Genomic DNA, 18930 nt, shown 5'->3' on the forward strand with positions numbered 1-18930 from the left:
GCTATTTTCCCACCCATTCAAGAATACAAGAGTCATGAAGAAGACGACGACGACATTTTGTTTACGAGGCATGGGATAATCCCATAAGAGACCGCAAACAACAATTCAAAGTTGAATTCTTTAACCAGGTGCTAGATTGTGCAATACAGTCAACTGAAGAACGTTTCATGCAGCTCAAGGAACACAGCAGTATATTTGGGATGCTGTAAGATATTCCAAAACTCCTCACTTTACCTGAAGAAGACCTACACCACCAATGCAGGGCACTAGAGACAGTGTTGACATATGATGACATGTACTATATTGATGCGAGTGATTTAGGTGATGAACTGAAAGCCCTTTCAAGTTACATTTCAGCAGGATCAACTACAAAGGCTGTTCTGGAATATATGTGCATAAATAAGATGACCATCCTCTTTCCAAATGCTTTTGTTGCTCTGCGCATACTTCTAACGCTTCCTGTAACAGCTGCCAGTGGAGAACGCAGCTTCTCCAAGCTGAAGTTAATAAAAAAACCACATCTACGCTCCACAATGACACAGGAGAGGCTGGTTGGCCTTGCAGCCGTCTCAATAAAGCATGAGCTGGCCCAGACTGTGGACCTTCAGAAAGCAGTTCAAATCTTTGCAACCAAGAAGGCATGGAAAGCACCACTTTGATTATTCAAACAGATAAAATGCCAGTGTTTACTATGAAGACAAGAAAAGTTACATTTGCTGTTCAGGCATTTGAAAGTTAAGTGTTACTTAAAATTTTGAACAAGGCATTTTAAGTTATTAGTTCTCCTTTATTGGGGTAGGTAGCAGAGCAGTACCATGAGAGGAGTAGAACAGGAAGAAAGCAGAATTGAGACCTTTCAAAGTTTTGGCCCAAGCAAGGGGACCATGGGGCATCATTTGAGCTCCCCGCCTCAGGTGCCAAAATCTTGTGGGACGGCCCTGAAGGCTAATAACATTTTTCACTTTTTTCTTTTTGCTTTCAGATGCACACCATCTAACGTTCAGCCAGCTCTTGTTGCTATAGTCCTGGACATCACTTGCCTAGAGCATCCCGCTGCTACCAAAGACCAAGATTTGCTTCCCAGCGAGATTTGTCAGGTCTAACATTGCACAACTAATAACAAGCAAGGTGATTCATGGCTTGATAGACACCAAAAGGAATCTCTCCACATAGCAGCTGGCCTAATAGGCAGTCAAAGAGACATTAAATAATCCTTTCCACTTCCATAGCATTTCTCACCTGAGGCTCTTAAAGACCTTTGAAATGTAATAACAGTTATCCCATCTAACACTAACTACTTGGGTCTAAATTCAGGAAAAGCACTAATGAACTGAGCCTCACAACAGATCTCTGTGGTAGATAAACATTATTATCCCCATTTTACAGATGAAAGCACTCAGGCCCAGAGAGAGATTTATCAAGTTCTTTAAGGCCACAAAGGAAAGTCTGTGGCCGAGCCAGGAATAGAAGCTAGTCTCCTGACTCCTGGTTTTGTATCTTAGCCACAAAACTATCATTTCCCACTGCTTTCAATACATACTACTACTAACGACTACTACTGCCTTCATGCGTGGAGCACCTTCCTTCCTGAAGGACCCCATGTGCAGTCCTTACTGCTGCAAGTCATCATACTGATATTAGTGGAAAGTGCCTGGTTATATTAAGCCTGCCAGATCAGGCTTAATAAAGCCAGGACTTGGGGGCAATGAAAGGAACAAAAGTTACTTTCTGCAATATGTACTTAAAATGTGCTGCTTTGGCAAGCACGCGTGCCAGTGACTCCATCTATCAGAATGTGTGCAGAAGCAGAACACGAAAAGGGAGCAAACACAGTGAATTCATTAGACATTTCAAATGAACATTGATGGGTTGGTAGTTTTATTTTTCCTTCTTCAGAATTTTTGCAGTCATTTTATGGTTGCAAGATTCATAAGGAGAAACTAAATATAAGCTTCAGCAGTAGTTCTGAACTGTGGTAGCTGGTTTGTCACATACTGCTGACTCTTCCTCCTTGTTTCCACATGCTAATAATGCATTAAATTCTTTCCTTATTCTAATTGTTCATGTTAGTTGCACAGGGATGTTATTCAATTGCCAATGGGGGGTTACGTGGTCCATATAATCACAGATGGAAGGGGAGGTGGGCCACACTATCAAAAAAATTGAGGGATCATATAAACTGGAGATAGAAAAGACATACTGGGTCATTTTTTCTATACTTCTGACAGTATATTTGAAAGTACTATGTCCAGCCTGTTTTTAAATCATCCAAGAGATGGGGCTTCCACCACTTTACTTGGGAAGCTATTTCACAATCTGTTAGACCTCACTGTTAGATATTTTGGCAACATAAATCTCCCTTTGCTCAATTTCATCCTAGTATTCTTAATTATACCCCTTAGAACCACTCTAAACAACCCCTTTGCCTCCTTGCTGTTTACAGCTTTCAAATACTTGTAGACAGTTATAGTTCCTTAGCACTGTTCGGGGCAGTTTAAATATTTAGTTTTTTTAATCTTGCTCCATAAATCAATCTCTCCAGTCCCTCAGTTATTTTTCATTGTTCTTTGAATTCCCTGTAATTTGTCTTCATTGTTCTAAAAGGTAGATGTCCAGAACTATATGTAGTCTATAATTTGTACAACAAAGATTTCATATTCATAATGCTCCTGGGTTGCACATAATTTTCAGTTATGTTCAGTGCCATTTTCCCCCTCCAGTAATTTTTTCTTTTTCCCTCTTTTATAAGAGAGAGAGAAAGCAGCATTCCAGTTTAATTAGTTTAGTTTCTGATACTTTAGTGTACAGCACTGTAAGATTTGCAAGGTTAAAAGAGTTTCCTGGTGTCTACAGCATATCATGGGAAATTTTTTTCTTTTGCTTAAAACAACTAAAGACATTTTAGGTGGGATATTAAAAAAATAAAATAAAAAGCACAGTGCTGTTCATTTTACAAAACCAGACAGAAATATAAAATTGTCATCCCACTTCCTAAAATAAACCTCATCCACAAATTCATATTGCCAACCAGAGATTCCTTGTGACAACATGTCAGTCAGATGTCACAAACAGAATGCTATCTGCTAATGTCCTTGACATTAGGTGTCACTGCATGGTAGAAGGCATTTCCTTGTAACAGGCTGCATGAGGGGTTTATAGATGTTGTTGGTTATGACATTTTGGTAGCAGTGTTTGTCTGGTGAAGAAACTGTAAATGGTGCTGTTTCTCTGAAAATATATATATATCTGCACGGATACCAGTTATTAATATGGATTTGAGATGGGTCTGGGCCATAATACTTAATGCAAATACCCTTGAAATATGGAGGATGTGTTCCAAATCTGCATGTAGATCCAGATGCAAATTTTACAAATGGATTCTTTCTCTAGGACCAAACATTCCTGAACTCAAATATTCCAAATCAGGATCCAGTTGCAGAGTTTGCAGATTGAGCCCCTCTTTCATTTTATTAATAATAGTTACTACTAATATAAATATAATACTAATATAAATAAATACTAATACTCATGCATTAGTCTGCAGCCCCATTGGGCAGTACAAACACATATTATCATCACCCACATCTCACAGGATCATTATTACCAATGTGATTCTCATATTAAATTTCTATCAGGAACTAGCATAGCTATTTTTGTTCCTTTGGACAAGCAGTATTTTTGAACTGCTTCAAGCACAGCAGGCATCACATCCATCTGCTCCCCCCATTCAGTACTTTGAGTTAAAAAAAGATGAACAAGCTTGCAAGAAAAAAAATATGAAAACCCCAGATGAGATCTTTTATGAATAGCATGATAGAATCAAACTTTTGAAAAGCCATCTCTTTATTACCTCTTTCTACTGTACTTTAACTTGAGAATGTTTGAACCGCTGACCTTTTCAACACAATTTCAGTCTCCTCAATATTCATTTTCTGCTGTCTGGATTCTGTCTTGTTGAGGTGCTGCTAATGACTGACATTCAGAATCTAAAATCCTCTCTGAAAATTCCAGCCCACTCAGAGTTACTGATCTGTCTTAATTTAGTGCACCTTCCCCCTTTCACCCAAGCCCTTTTTCTTCCAAATAAGGTAGGTCACAGAGGAACACAAGCCAGACTCAAGAACGAAGATTTCTTCAGCTGCTTCTTGAATTAACCATGTGTTACACAATGGGAGCCGACTACAGCCCACATTGTGATTTATCACCAGTCTAGTCAAGGGTAGACGGTAAAAGCTGCTCCTATAAAAAGATGAATAAAGACCATGATTTCAGGAGACAATCTGATTAAAGCACAGACAAGTCTTTCGTCTTCATTCTGCTGACTTCTCTTAGAACATGGTACACCAGGCTGCCAAGGAAGGCCTCTAGACACCAGGGCACCTGAGGACGGGAGGTGGGAATTACTTTTAAAGCCAAAGCTTATTTTTGAAATGGGAGCTTTTTCCTTCCTATCCTTTGGGCAGGTATGACATTCTGGGGTACAAGCCAGACCAATGAGGGCTGTCACCCCTGCTCTGCAACCTGGAGTATCTCACAACGCTCTGCTACTGTAGTTCCCAACAAGGTACATCCTTAGTGTCTGTGTACAGCTACTGCCCTTGTCCAGCAACCCTGACCCCAGCAGCCAGTTAGCAAACATCAGCCACACTCTGGCTTCCAGCAGCCTTGGTTACTACCTGCAGGATGACTCCAGTGCACTCCTAGTCCCTGATTTTCCCCTCAAAACATGTGTTCTGCACTGTCCAGCCCTCTCCTGGAGGGTCCAGATATATTAGGTCCGTTGCCCCAGTAAGGGGATCAACATAAAACAGTCTGCTGCCTGCTATGAAGTTATTCAGACAATCCACAACACTGGATTAATTTTAATTAAATAAAATAAGTTTATTTAATGAAAAAGAGACAGATTTTAAGTGAGTATAAGTATAAGGCATTAAGATCAGAAATAGTTATAAGAGTAATAAAGACAAAATGCTTTCTGAACTTAACAAACTAGACTTGGTTCAAGGTGAAGTTCTTTACCACATTACCACTAGCATTGCTGACCAAACACTGAGGCCAAGATCTGCTCCCAAAGTCCAGTGAAAGTTTCTTTTGTCTCTTCGGCGAATAGAGAGAGATGGATAGGGAGAGAACAGTTGGGGCATTTTTGCCCCTCGCTTTTATTGTTCAGTTACCCCTTGAAATGTATTTTCCTCAGGGTTACCCCTAGATAAAGTTCCTTCTAGCTGTGAGGATGGAGGCAGGGGATCTGGTAGTGGAAGAGGTTGTATGCTGTTTCTTCTCACTTGTTTGCTGATTTCCTTTGTCTCCTGTCTTCCCTTTCTTGCTGTCTGAGAACCCTGTTTACAATGTATATGTAAACTGAGATAAACATATATTCCTTTGTCTAAGGCCTGCTTGACCAGTCCTGCCTAGTCGGGGCTATGTGGACTTGAACATGGGCTACCAACATCATTTAGAGGGAATTCATAACTTGCTACACAAATTTCATCATGATATTATTGACCAGTGAGTTTTTACTTTTCAAATGATACCTCACAAGGGATATTTTGTACAAAGATTATTACAATAAGAATGGCCATACTGGATCACACCAAAGGTCCATCTAGCCCAGGATCCTGTCTTCCAGCAGTGACCAATGCCAGGTGCCCAGAGGGAATGAACAGAACAGGTAATCATCAAATGATCTATCCCCTGTCACCCATTCCCAGCTTCTGGCAAACAGAGGCTAGGGACACCATCCCTGCCCATCCTGGCTAATAGCCATTGATGGACCTATCCTCCCTGAATTTATCTAGTTCTTTTTTTAACCCTGTTATAGTCTTGGCCTTCACAACATGCTCTGGCAAGGAGTTCAACAGGTTGACTGTGCGTTGTGTGAAAAAATACTTCCTTTTGTTTGTTTTAAACCTGCTGCCTATTAAAGCATGTCAGGTGTGAGTACAGGGGTGCATTCAGTTACAGCAGGATATTGACACCACTCATCAGCTATCTTGTAAACATAGGAATGAGATTCACAGAGTCCACGGCTTCAAGTTCTATGTTAACAGGGAGGCCAGACTAGCCACTTCATCTCTGAAAGGCGAGCACCACTCCATACAAATGGGTAATAGGGTGACCATACATCCCATTCTGGCTGAGACATTCCCCTTTTTAAGCTCTGTCATCCCCATCCCTACTTTTTTGACAAAAACTGACATTTGTCCCATTTGATCTTCCCAACTAATAAGTTGGGAAGAGCAAACGAACAAATGCCCAGTTTACCATAAAAGTTGGAATGGGCTGGAGTGTGATGTGAGGTGCCAGGCAGCAGGGTTCGGGGGTCCACCCCAGCCCCAGGCAGCATGCAACCCAGGGGTCAGTCCCAGCCACAGGAAACATGGAGCTTGGGCACTCAACCCCAGTCCCAGCTCCAGGCGGTGTGGGGCTTGGAAGGAGGGGGTCAGCCCCATCCCTGTGCAGTGTGGGGCTGGTTAGAGGGTCAGCCCTAGCGCCGGGCAGCGCAGGGCTCAGTAGGGGAAATCAGCCCCAGCCCCAGGCAGCATGGGGCACAAGGGCTTAGCCCCAGCTGCAGGCAGCATGGGGCACAGAGGTGAGGGTAGAAGGGTCAGCCCCAGCCGTCTGTGGAGCTTAAAGGGTGTGTGCGTCAGGGTGCGGAGCTTGCGGGAGGTGGTCAGCCCCAGGTGACTGTGGTGCTCAATGAGGGGGTCAAGCTGTGGAGTTCAGGGTGGGAGGGTCAGCCGCAGGCCGTCCCATTTTTACTTTAGGAAATATGGTTACCCTAATGGTTAAGAACTGACAAGAATAACCAAATGAATGATCCTATATTATTTGTCTCTTTTGAATGGAATTTTCTTGGGTGCATGTCTTTTTTTATCCTTTCTTTTGATTTTTGGGTAACCAAAAGAAGTTCACTGGACAGCTATGTTCTTGACTGAAATTTTCTTATCTGAAAAGATTACAGATGTCCCCTCCTGTAATGAGTGAAGCAACAGAAGATTAGATGATTATAATGTGAAGCAATAGGCCTCTCCCTCCTAGAGTATCTCATAGCTAGGATTAATACAGAACCCTTGAGATCCTTACCGTTTGAGACCAATGACTTGTATCTAGAAGATCCAGTAGTGACTACAGATGGTATACTCAGCAAACCATTTCCCACAAATACTTTTTGTAATTTTTGAATGAATTTCTTTTTGCAAAATTCCAGCCCCTTTTCGCTTGCTTTCCACAAACCTTTCAGATCTCTCTTTCCCCCTTGCTGCCTTCCAGGATACAAACTCAAGATGCGCAGGGTATGCTTTACCTCCTGAGGTCCTGGTCATTCTGCCCAGGTGGGTTTTCCTGCTGAACTCATGATTCTGCTGACTGGATTATTTGAACTGCTACACTAAAGGCAGTCCCTCCAGGGAAATAATGGGTAATCTACCTTAACAGTGGATACTGTAGTCACATCATACATAAGGACACAATTCTCAAATTACTGAACAACTCCAATAAACTTTATATAACCAATAGAAATTATAAACACAAAAAAATGCAAAGAACAAGTTATACTAAATAATATGTCAATATTTCTAGATTTTTAAAATATATATATACACAGCCATCCATAGCGGATGCCATATATTTCTTTTTTCTTTTTCCGGTCACTTAACACACCCACTCAAAGTCTCCCTGACTCTAGTTGCTAAGTTAACCTTCTAACATGTTAGTCCCAAGTCCAGCCCCTGTTGGTGGTGCACTTAGATGTTGCAGGCATTGTGGTCCAGTGCCAGTCTTTTCTGAGGGGTCGAATGATTCGCAGAGCAGTCTGGGTTTTAGACATAGATTTCCAGCTCCAAAGGATGGTCTGAATGCTCCCACACTAGGGTAACAAGTTTAGATATAAGCTTTCTGCTTTTCCTCCTGGCTGAGGTAACTGTTTGATCAGGTTGCAGGCTGAGGCAGCTGAGGGAGTCAGCTGAACTGTCCGTCGGACAAAGAGAAAAGGAGTACTTGTGGCACCTTAGAGACTAACCAATTTATTTGAGCTTAGTCTCTAAGGTGCCACAAGCACTCCTTTTCTTTTTGCGAATACAGACTAACACAGCTGCTACTCTGAAACCTGTCCATCGGACAGTCACTCCCTTCACAGTGGTGTGGTAGGTTCTGTGGGAACCTAACGCTACCACCTGAGAAAATTGAAAAAAACAGTCACTCTGTGAGGGAAGCTGGAGCTCCCCGCTCTCTGGTTCTGTTTGCTGCCCTCCCACTCTCTTCCCATTCAGCTATCACCCCAGAGGGAGGAGCTATCTCCTCTTGCCCAGGCATCCCATCTCTGGGATACTGAACCAACCAGAGATTCCCTCTTTTGAGGCATCTGGGGCTGCTGCTTTAGTTCCATCCTTCCAGCCTCCTCTCTGCTTAAGGGAGAGTAGCCTGACAACAGGACAACAACAAATCTTTAGCCCTGGCTGGGCCAAGGAAAATTTTACAGCCCCGCCCTCCCCTTATGGCAATGGGGTTAAGGGGTTTCATAGCAAACCTGACCAATGTGAATGTTTACAGATAGCAAATTTCAATGTCTATGCTATTCTATACAGGTTCTTGTACTGTGCTCATCACACTAATATCTGCATGTCTTCCAGCAGCACATTAAGCTATGGGACTAACATCTGTTTGTTCTCTTTTCCTCTCTACAGAGGGAAAAGTGTGTGCAGTGAGAGTGTTTTGTTTGGGATTTTTTTAATTATCTTTATTTACACGTGTTGCTTTCAGTTTATTTTAGACAAGGCACTTTACTTTACCTTTGATGTAGAAAGTTCTGTTGTGCCTTGTTGACACCGCAGAGAAACTATGCTAGTAATAACCATGCTTACACATATGTGAATAGAAATAGTATCATTATTAATTTGATATGATATGTTTCTCTGTCAGTGTTCATAAGCATTCACAGTGTAAGGAAATGGTCTGATGCTACTTCCATTGTAGTTATTGCGAGTTTAACAATACTAATGGGTGAAGGACCTAGCCCTAAATCAGACAGACAATAAACAGCACACTAAATTTCTAGGCAAAAGGTAACTTCTATGGTAGATGCCATTTATTTAAACTACATTTACCCACTTATTTCCTCAATAGATTCAAGGGAAATGAGTAGCCAGACTACAACTAGCTTGCTGGTTGATCCTCAAAGCAGCCATTGCATGCTTTAAATATCTATCACAAATTTAAACAAGCGGTCCTTTTGGAAGTAGATTTGCCTATATAGGGACAATGACCATCAGCCTTAGAAACCAGTTATTGAAGAACACAAGCTTCACAGTACAGCAATTAGGGATACAAAAGTACTTGACAGATAATGTGGTCATCTCTAAAAAGGAGGGATGCGCTGAACTGAAATAGCAAGACATTAAAGCCAGTAACCTTCTGGAAATCAAGTAGCCTGAAATAAAGCCTGGATATTTCAGGCTGTGCTTTATTAATAACTTACTGTCTTCTGAATGTAACCTCTCTACTCCAGGAAAGAAGCTGCTGTAGATGAAAGCTCTTTCATAAAACTATAGAAAAGGCTGCACAAACAACTCATAATGTCACCCCTAGAACCAGTTACATATTGATCGACCACAGTGTTAAACAAGGCTGACCCTCTGTGACACCCATTAAAGTCAGTAGAGCTGTAAAGCTAAGAGCTAACAAAAACCCTACAACTCTTTGGGCAAACTCCTGCTCCATATGGCTCTGGCCCAGCAAAGCACTTAAGAACAAACTTGACTTCAAGCACACAGGTATCCTGTTAACTACAATGGAATTATTCATATGCTTAAACTTTGCTGAGCCAAGGCCTGTGAAGTCATTGGGAGTTTTTCTGTTAATTTCAAAGGCAACAGTGTTAGGATATAGATATTCAGGCTTGTCTGTAAAGGCCTATACTCTAAGAATTGAGGTGTATTCTTATCACTTAGCTAGTTATAGAGGTATAAAAGAGAGAATCAAAATCCCTGCCTGACAGTGTAAGGGCCTTCTCTTACTGTGACAGTGTGAAGCCGTGTTCTTAGGCTAAGGCCTTTGGCTAAGCAGCACAGGCAGCAATAAGCTGGGAAGTGAATGGTCACATCCTCACATTCCAAACTAGTCACACTGATAAGGAGCTATTGGGCTGTTAGGAATATAGTCCTGTCCTGATAATGCCTATCACCTCCAGAGAAAGGGAACTGACTAGAAAATATAAAAGGAAACTTAGCCTGATAGCACCCTGTCTGGCAAGAACTCACTTATCAATAGCTGGGATATGAAATCCTCATTTCTGTGTTGTTCTATCATTGTAGTCCCCATTTCCCTATTGTTTGTCTGTATAACCTCTGTCTGGTTCTGTGATTGTTTCTGTCTGCTGTATAATTAATTTTGCTGGGTGTAAACTAATTAAGGTGGTGGATATAATTGGTTAAATAATCATGTTACAATATGTTAGGACTGGTTAGTTACATTTCAGTAAAATGATTGGTTAAGGTATAGCTAAGCAGAACTCAAATTTTACTATATAGTCTGCAATCAATCAGAAGGAGGGGGAAATGGGAACAGGGGTGGGGAAACTGGAATAATGTTTTGCTAAGGGGGGAATGGGAACAGGGACACAGGTAAGGCTCTGTGGTGTCAGAGCTGGGAAGGGGGACACTAAGGAAGGAAACTGGAATCATGCTTGCTGGAAGCTCACCCCAATAAACATCAGATTGTTTGCACCTTTGGACTTTGGGTATTGTTACTCTCTGTTCATGCGAGAAGGACCAGGGAAGTAAGCGGGTGAAGGAATAAGCCCCCTAACAAACAGGACCACCCCCTGATACGTAAAATTCAGGAGCTTATTTAAAGATCTAATTATGCTGTACCTGGTAACAGTGCGTTGCATAAAAGTAACTCTGCTTTTGTTCCTACAAATATAATCACCCTAATCACATATGGGCTTATTTCCCCCTATTGTACAGCTTTTGTGCCCAGGGCGTCCCTCCTAAATGTTAATCCTTTGTGTATTTAACAGGACTTCTGCCACCTGTTGCGCTGGAGGATGGTTAATGTGCCTTACAAACCAGTGATTCCTGCACTGGCTTTCATTATTGACATAAACGATGCTGTCTCAAAGGTCCATGCTATTACCTATCATATGTCTTTATGTGTACAAGGACACAAGCACTTGTAAAATAGCTTTAAACTCAACCTGAAATTTTTTAGCAGCAACATTGTAAATCTGATAAGTTGATAGTGTAGATAGATTACAATTGCTTGTCAAATAAGCTCTGCCATTTAAAAGATGAACACCTCCAGTCCACACCTTGAAGGGGAGTTTAACTTGCTCTTTCCTTAAACTAAGGCTGCTCTGCCTCAAAACTATACTGAAGTGTCAGCAGGCACATTCCAAAGTGACTGCGCTGTAGATCACTCGTTCACTGTGTGCCCCGAGGCACCCTGTATTCACACCCTACACACCATTGTAATTATCTTTGTACAGAATATGCCTAGGAAGGTATCCTTTGAAAACTAACAACTCATTGCTCATTAATACTCTCGCAGGATGTATGTACGTGATGTGTATTAAGAGTTTTGGATATATGTTGGACTTATGACTAAAGTATGTTTAAACCAAACATGTCGGGGGTTGTTAAGCAGGTCTAGCCTAAACAAAGGAATGTGGGTTTACCTCAATATACATAGAAGCAGTAAACTAACAATAGGGGAGACTGCAGGAAACAGAACAATTTTCATTTCAGCAAACACCAGAGGTGGGAGAAAGAGCATGGAGCTTCCGTCCACATGAGACTCCATGTCACCTTCCTCCCAGCTTGAATAAACTTTACTTTGAGGGGTAACCTTCAGAAGAATCCACTGCAAAGGACTATAAAAGAAAGAGGAAGAAAGCTCCAAGTTCTCTCTTTCACCTAAGCAAACAAAGGAACCAGCACTTTGGGCTGAGATCCTGACAAGGGGGAGGGGTCAGCCACTTTCTTGCTAGAAGACTGTGGGTGAGAAAAGCCGTCTTGATCAAAGTCTGTATGTGGCTAGATTAAGTTTTAGACTTTTAGAGCTGTGTTTTCATGTTAATTTGCTTGTAACCATTTCTATCTTTATCTTCTTGTATTAATAAACTTGTTTTACCACTGATCTAAACCCAGAGCCCTGTGTTTGAATTAAAGTGAATGTTAATGCCAGTTGGGTTTTGTCACTTTAAAGGAGCAAATGGACCATATTATTTCTCTGAATGTTGTAGGAGAGGGCTGGACATTGCAGAGCACATGGGTTTGGAAAGGTTCAGGACTGGGGACAAGGGTGTTGGGATCACTTGCAAACATTAACCAAGACTGGTTAGGGTTAGGCTTAGGATTAATTGCTATTGGATTCAAAGTGGTTGGATCAGAGTTGTACAGCATACACAACACAAAGTGCATGCTGACTGCTGGCTGTGTGTGTGTGTGTCCCTCAGGCAGGGAGCCACGCATAGCAGAAGCATTTGTGGGGCACTCAGTTATAACCCAAGTAGTGACACAAGCTCTCACTGGTCTGGACTGCACCCCAGATTGTGACACACTGGTTCTCTCTTCTCTTCTGCCCATCTCTTCTCTTCTGCCCATGCCTTATTTCCACTCTTAATTTGTCTATCTTCATCTTCCAGCCATTGGATTGTGTTATGCCATTCTCTGCTAGACTGCAGAGCCCATTTTAAAATGTAGTCCTCATATAGGTACTTACACACTGTAGTCAAGTCACCCTTTAACTTTCTTTTTGTTAACCTATATATTTTGACTGCCTTGAGTCTATCATTGTAAGGCATGCTTTCTAATCTTTTAATCATTCTCATATCTCTTCTTTGAACCCTCTCCAACTTTTTTGTCACTTTATAAAATAATTCATATTCACAGATATGTATCTAATGTAGACTCCTGCTCAGAACAACAAAATTATGTGCTCAAATAGGTGAGCTAATCTTTCATTTCCATAATCTCCAATCTGTGGGACTGGCTTTTACAGCCTCTGCAACATGATAACATGCATCATGATTAACAAAAAAAACAGGACAGGTCCAGGTGTTGCCTCATATCGTGTGTCGGTTACATGTCCTTTGTCAAAAGAGTGGATTTGGGTTATGGCAGTTTCCATTTCTGTAGCAAGAAAAAGCTACAGATTTTTTCTGCCCTCTTGGAAAATTAGTAGCATAATGGATTGAAATTGAAATTCCTGGTCCTGATTGCCTGGCTTGGTGAGCAAACCTAACAGCTCTGCATTGTTGAGCGTAACTGCCCAGCTGACCATGCCAGCTACATGCTGCAACTGTGCTCTTGTCTGTAGTACACAGGAAGTATTGGATCTCCTGGGCCTGTTTGGAGGGTGGTGCCCATTTCCACTTTGCACACGTTAGGGAAGCTTTAATAAGAGGATAGTTGTAATGAACAATCACCCATCGGAGGCATTGACAATCAGATTGCAGCAACTAAGATCACAGTATCTTTTCTCCCACAGACATGTGGATGATGTACACACATAATTTCCATGACCACTTAAAGAAAGTTTATGTGTCTACTTCACCTGCATAGATGAGACAGACTGTATGAAACCTACATAGCTTGGATTGCAATGGGATTTTGTTTACAGAGGCTGGAAATAAACAAAGCCTAGCGGGTTTCCCAGATGACTTAAATCTGACAAACCTTCAGGGACAGCCGCCCATAGTCAAATTTGGTGTGCGCAGTTCTGTAACCATTATGATTTTAACTTTCTTAGATGAAACATGTATTTTGGCTAGATCATTTGGTTTATGCTACATAATACTTTTTATACACATCTATTAAATCCATCTCACCTAGTTACTATGGCAAACATGAGACTCAGCACTCTGCAAATGTCACATTACCACCAACTTTAAGTTACACAGCCTTTTCTTGGAGTGGTTTTCAGTACATTTTCAGGAAAATATTTATCAATGTTAGGAATGTATATTTAAAAATCACCTTTTTTATTAAGCAGAAATGAGGGCTGGTAAAAAACAAACAAACTGTTTTCCACCAAAATTCTCAAAGACACAAAGGGTGAGAGTCTATATTGCAAAGCACAGCCCAGAACGCACAACCCAGCAAACTATAGACTAGGGTGCCTAGAAGGTCTCTTTGCAGTCTTCCACTCTCAGGCTGCTCCTGGGACTAGAGCAGATCTCAATGAAGTATAGATAGTTGAGGGAAAGGGGTTGTCTAAGGGCATGTCTACACTAGAAACTTGAGTCTACCTATGTTAGACTTCATGTCCACACTACCCACCTTCTGCTGGTGGTGCCCATCCTCACCAGGAGTGCTTCCACCAATTTAAGAGGGGCAATGTGGAGGCCTGAGAGACCAGGCTCTCAGCTCCACACGTGACTCCTCACTGGGAGCCTGGCTGCTGCCCCCTGGGCTCTCGGCTCCCCGCCACTGGAAGTCCAGCTTCACCACCCCCACACCCGGGCTCTCGGCTCCCCACTCCCCACTGCCAGGAGCCCAGCTTGTCCCCGCCCCCCCACCGAGCTCTCGGCTCTCCGCCACTGAGAGCCCCGCTGGCCCTGGGCTCTTGGCTCCGTGCTCCCAGGAGCCCAACTTCCCCCCAAGGCTCTTAGCTCTCCGTTGCCAGAAGCCCAGCTGTCCACACCGAGTCCAGGTGGGCAGCCCAGGAGCCTCTGGGCAGCAGCTGGGCTCCCTGTGGGGAGCCTCCATGCAGCTGAGCTCCCCGACAGGAGCCATGAGCCCAGGCATCAGCCCAGCTGGAAGTGAGGAGCCAGGCAAGCTCAGCCCAGTGGGGAGCCCAGGCAGTAGCTGGTCTGGGAGCCTGGGGGGACAGCCCGGCTCCAAGCAGGGAACTGGGCTCTAGCTGGAGCCCCCTACCACCCATCTTCCTTGTCAGTTTTAGGCTCCAGCATGGCCCCAGGGCAGAACAGTCAATGGGCCCCCTAGAAAGGGATGGCTGAGGTTTTGGGGCGGTGCTGTGCCTGCTCTGGCTGGTGCCCAGTGAGCTGCCGGCTGCGCTGCTGGACACGCTCTTCCGGTACAGCCAGTGTTTCCTCATGCCCGCCCATTTGCTTTCGTCGCTGCCGGCACCACCCTATGCATGCCTAGGAGCCCTGTGGCCTGCCCAGGTGATTTAAAAGAGCCCAGGGCTATGGGTGATGGGTATCAAAGGCAGGGGGAGGCTGTACCCCCCAAACAGCCTTGCGTGGCCCCGTTCATGCTCCACACCCGGGCCCCTTCCTGCTTCCTGGTGGCTGGGGCCCCAGGCTGGGGCTGGGGAGCTAATGGGAGCCGGGCTGCACTCTGGTGCTGGGGGAGGGAGGCTGTGCCGCGCCGTCCGGCCCGCTCACCCACCTGGTGCTCTGAGGCTGGTGGCACTTGGGCGGCCTGGGGTGGGGAGTGCTGGCTGCCGTGCTGGGAGAGGGAGACTCTGGTGGGAGAGGCAGGGCCTTGGGTAGAAGGGATGGTCCAGGCCCAGGGCTAGCCTCCCCAAACCTGGGGTTCACCCACCTCCCATGCCCAAGCCCCTGTGCAATTGCCCCCTTCCGTGCCCGCCCTCAATCGGCAGGTCTGAGCATGGAGCCATGAAATTGACAAGAATGGGAGCCCACAGCATTGCCATAACTACACTCACATAAACCCTTTGTTTCTCGGGAGGTGGAGTTATGATGTTGGTGTAGTAGGGCACTTACATCGGTGAACACAAGGCTGTAGTGTGCACAGCAACATAACTAGATTGACGTAAACTGCCTTATGTTATGACACCTTCTCTTGGGCAGTCCTCTGGGCTGCAAAGCTGCCCAGCATCGCTCCAGAACAGCCCCACCACTCCTACCCCCAACTCTGCCTCGGTATGCCCCTTACAACAGAGTTTTCCTTTCTTTAAAAATGTGTAACGAATATTTTAGTTTCACTAAATGAAAAAAAATCATTTTGTTTCACTGTTCCATTGAAAACTGAAAATTTTTAACCAAAATGAAATCTGGTCTGAACCTGGCCCCTGTCAGGAGATTCTGTTGTCAGGAATGATGTAGTTTTGTTCCTTCACCTGCATGGATATTTTATTATATATTTACTTAATCACATTCTCATTGGTTTCTGGTAAATATTTTTTATTATCCTTTGTTAAGGAACCTAGGGACCTTTGGGAATAAGGTCTCCATGTATGTATATTATTAATAAATATTTTAATGACACAAACCAGATAGTGCAAAGGGACTGGTCAATTAACAATTATATTTTCTAAATAGGATCTACTTCAGCATTTGACACTGTAAAAGTTTCTAAGGGGGAAATCCATTCTGATTTGGAAACACTAAAAGGTAAATCCATCTGTCCTTCAGTTTGCTTAATGCTGTAAAACTCAACAGCTCTGCTCACTCCTGCCTGGTTTTAAAATCATTAGGAAGTAAGTAAGAAAAAAATGTAAGAACATTTAAAAAAAAATTGGCATTACTGAGGTTTGTGTGTTCCCTGGCTGCTGCTCAGGCACAGAGCAAACAAAGACATAACAGAGCAGCAAAGAAAGACTACAGAAAAGACAAGGAGGCTACATATATCAGGATGTGGGTGTAGTGGCTTCTGCTCAGAAACTTTATGGGTACTGTGCAGGTTCATAAGTAGAAGGAAGAGTTGGGGCACAGGTAGGCCAAAATCAGGCATAGAATCATAGGACTGGAAGGGAACTTGAGAGGTCATCTAGTACAGTCCCCTGCACTCATGTCAGGATTAAGTATTATCTAGACCACCCCTGACAGGTGTTTGTCCAACCTGTTCTTAAAAATCTCCAATGATGAAGATTCCACAACCTCCCTGGGCAATTTATTCCAGTGTTTAACCATCCTAACAGTTAGGAAGTTTTTCCTATTGTTCAACCTAAACCTCCCTTGCTACAATTTAAGCCCATTGCTTCTTGTCCTAGCCTCAGAGGTTAAGAAAAACAATTTTTCTCCCTGCTTCTTGTAACAATCTTCTACATACTTGAAAACTGTTATCATGTCCCCTCTGAGTCTTCTCTTCTCCAGACTAAACAAACCCAATTTTTTCAATCTTCCCTCATAGGTCATGTTTTCTAGACCTTTAATCATTTTTGTTCTTCTCTGGACTTTCCGTTTTCCCACATCCTTCCTGAAATGTGGCTCCCAGAACTGTACACAATACTCCATTGAGGCCTAATCAGCACAGAGTAGAGTGGAAGAATTACTTCTCGTGTCTTGCTTATAACACTCCTGCTAATACATCCCAGAATGATGTTCACTTTTCTGCTACAGCATTATACTGTTGACTCATTTAGTTTGTGGTCCACTATGACCCCCCTATTCCTTTCCGCAGTACTCCTACCTAGAGAGTCTTTCCCATTTTGTATGTGTGCAACTGATTGTTCCTTCCTAAGTGGAGTACTTTGCATTTATCCTTATTGAATTTCATCCTATTTACTTCTCACCATTTGTCCAGTTTGTCCAGATCGTTTTGAATTTTAATCCTGTCCTCCAGAACACTTGCAACCCTTCCCTGCTTGGTATCATTCGTGAATGTTCTAAGTGTACTCTATGCCATTATCTAAATCCTTGATGAAGATATTGATCAGAACCATACCCAGAACTGGACCGGCATGGCCAAGGTGGATCTTCAAGTGGAAGAAAGCTGATGAAAAACAGCATAAGAGAAAGCATCCTCTACTGACATTAACAAGTCGAACATGGTAGAGAGGATGTTTGCCAGCCATACTTAGGTCCCACTGTCCCAAACACAGCAAATTCACACTTGAGGCAGTGGGGCCATTGGAAATATAGTGAAAACCCATAAATCTGATCTGTAGATTATGCAACAGAAGAGGAAGTTTACCCACTAATATGTTGTAGCATGTAGTGAATGAAAATGAGTTTTTCCCCAAAGATGAATTTATTGGGATCCTCTTTTAATAAAAAAAAGAGCCGTGCTTGAATAAAATTGATCAGAATACTGAACTGCTTAGTGAAATTTAATATGCACAGGTTTAAAGTCAATTCCTTTCAGACAGTTAGAGGGGTGATATTTATCTATGTACAAAAAACGACAAATTGCCGAAAGACAATGTAGATTGTGCTTTCCCACACATGTTGAACAAGATCCTCAAGTAATCCTTGCACATTGCTTCGTTGATTTGTTTGGGATGGATACAGCAATTTTTCTCCATTGGCTTGTGTTTATTATCTACTAGATGAGAAAGACCATTCTATTTCTACTGCTCTGAGTGATTCAAAGACATAGATTTTTTTTCACTCGTATTTTGAATTTATCTTCTTTCATGGCAAATTTTTAACTCAACATAGATCAATAAGGGGGACACCATTAGTTACTGTTGCATGCATGGCTATGATTGGATACTAAACTTGTACTTCCAGAACAGTACTAAGTTATTTAATGGCCACCAAGTTTTGATCTCCCAGATGTACAAATGCTATGTTCTAGATTTGCCAGATGTAGATGTGTTGCTCTTGCCATGTATGTATTCTCAGATGTCCTCACTAGCTCCTCATCCACACTTTCAGGATGTTGCACAACTTTGCCCCAGCTACATCTCAGTCCTTGTTTCTACTAACTCCGCTCCACATCCCCTATGTGCTGTCCACTCTCCTATCCTTGATGCTTTTTGTCTCCTTCACCCTTCTGGCTTCTTCTCATGCTGAACCCTCTGTCTAGAACCTTTATGCCTTCTGCAGGGAGAAATTTCCCTTGTGCAGAGACCCAGCAGAGGGCCTATGCAACCACTTAAATCCTATTTAAGCTCATAATTACATAAGGGCTGAAGTGAAATGTAAGTGGTGCCTAGGCCTTCTCCTGGTGCTCTGCACAAGAGAAGATTTCACCCCCAAACACTCACCAAAACATCCTCTTCCCCATCCTCTTCAGACTGCTTTTTAAAGCCTACAACTCCAGCTAGCTTTCCACT

The sequence above is a fragment of the Eretmochelys imbricata genome, chromosome 1 (assembly GCF_965152235.1).
Source record: "Eretmochelys imbricata isolate rEreImb1 chromosome 1, rEreImb1.hap1, whole genome shotgun sequence".
Classification (NCBI taxonomy): Eukaryota; Metazoa; Chordata; order Testudines; family Cheloniidae; genus Eretmochelys; species Eretmochelys imbricata.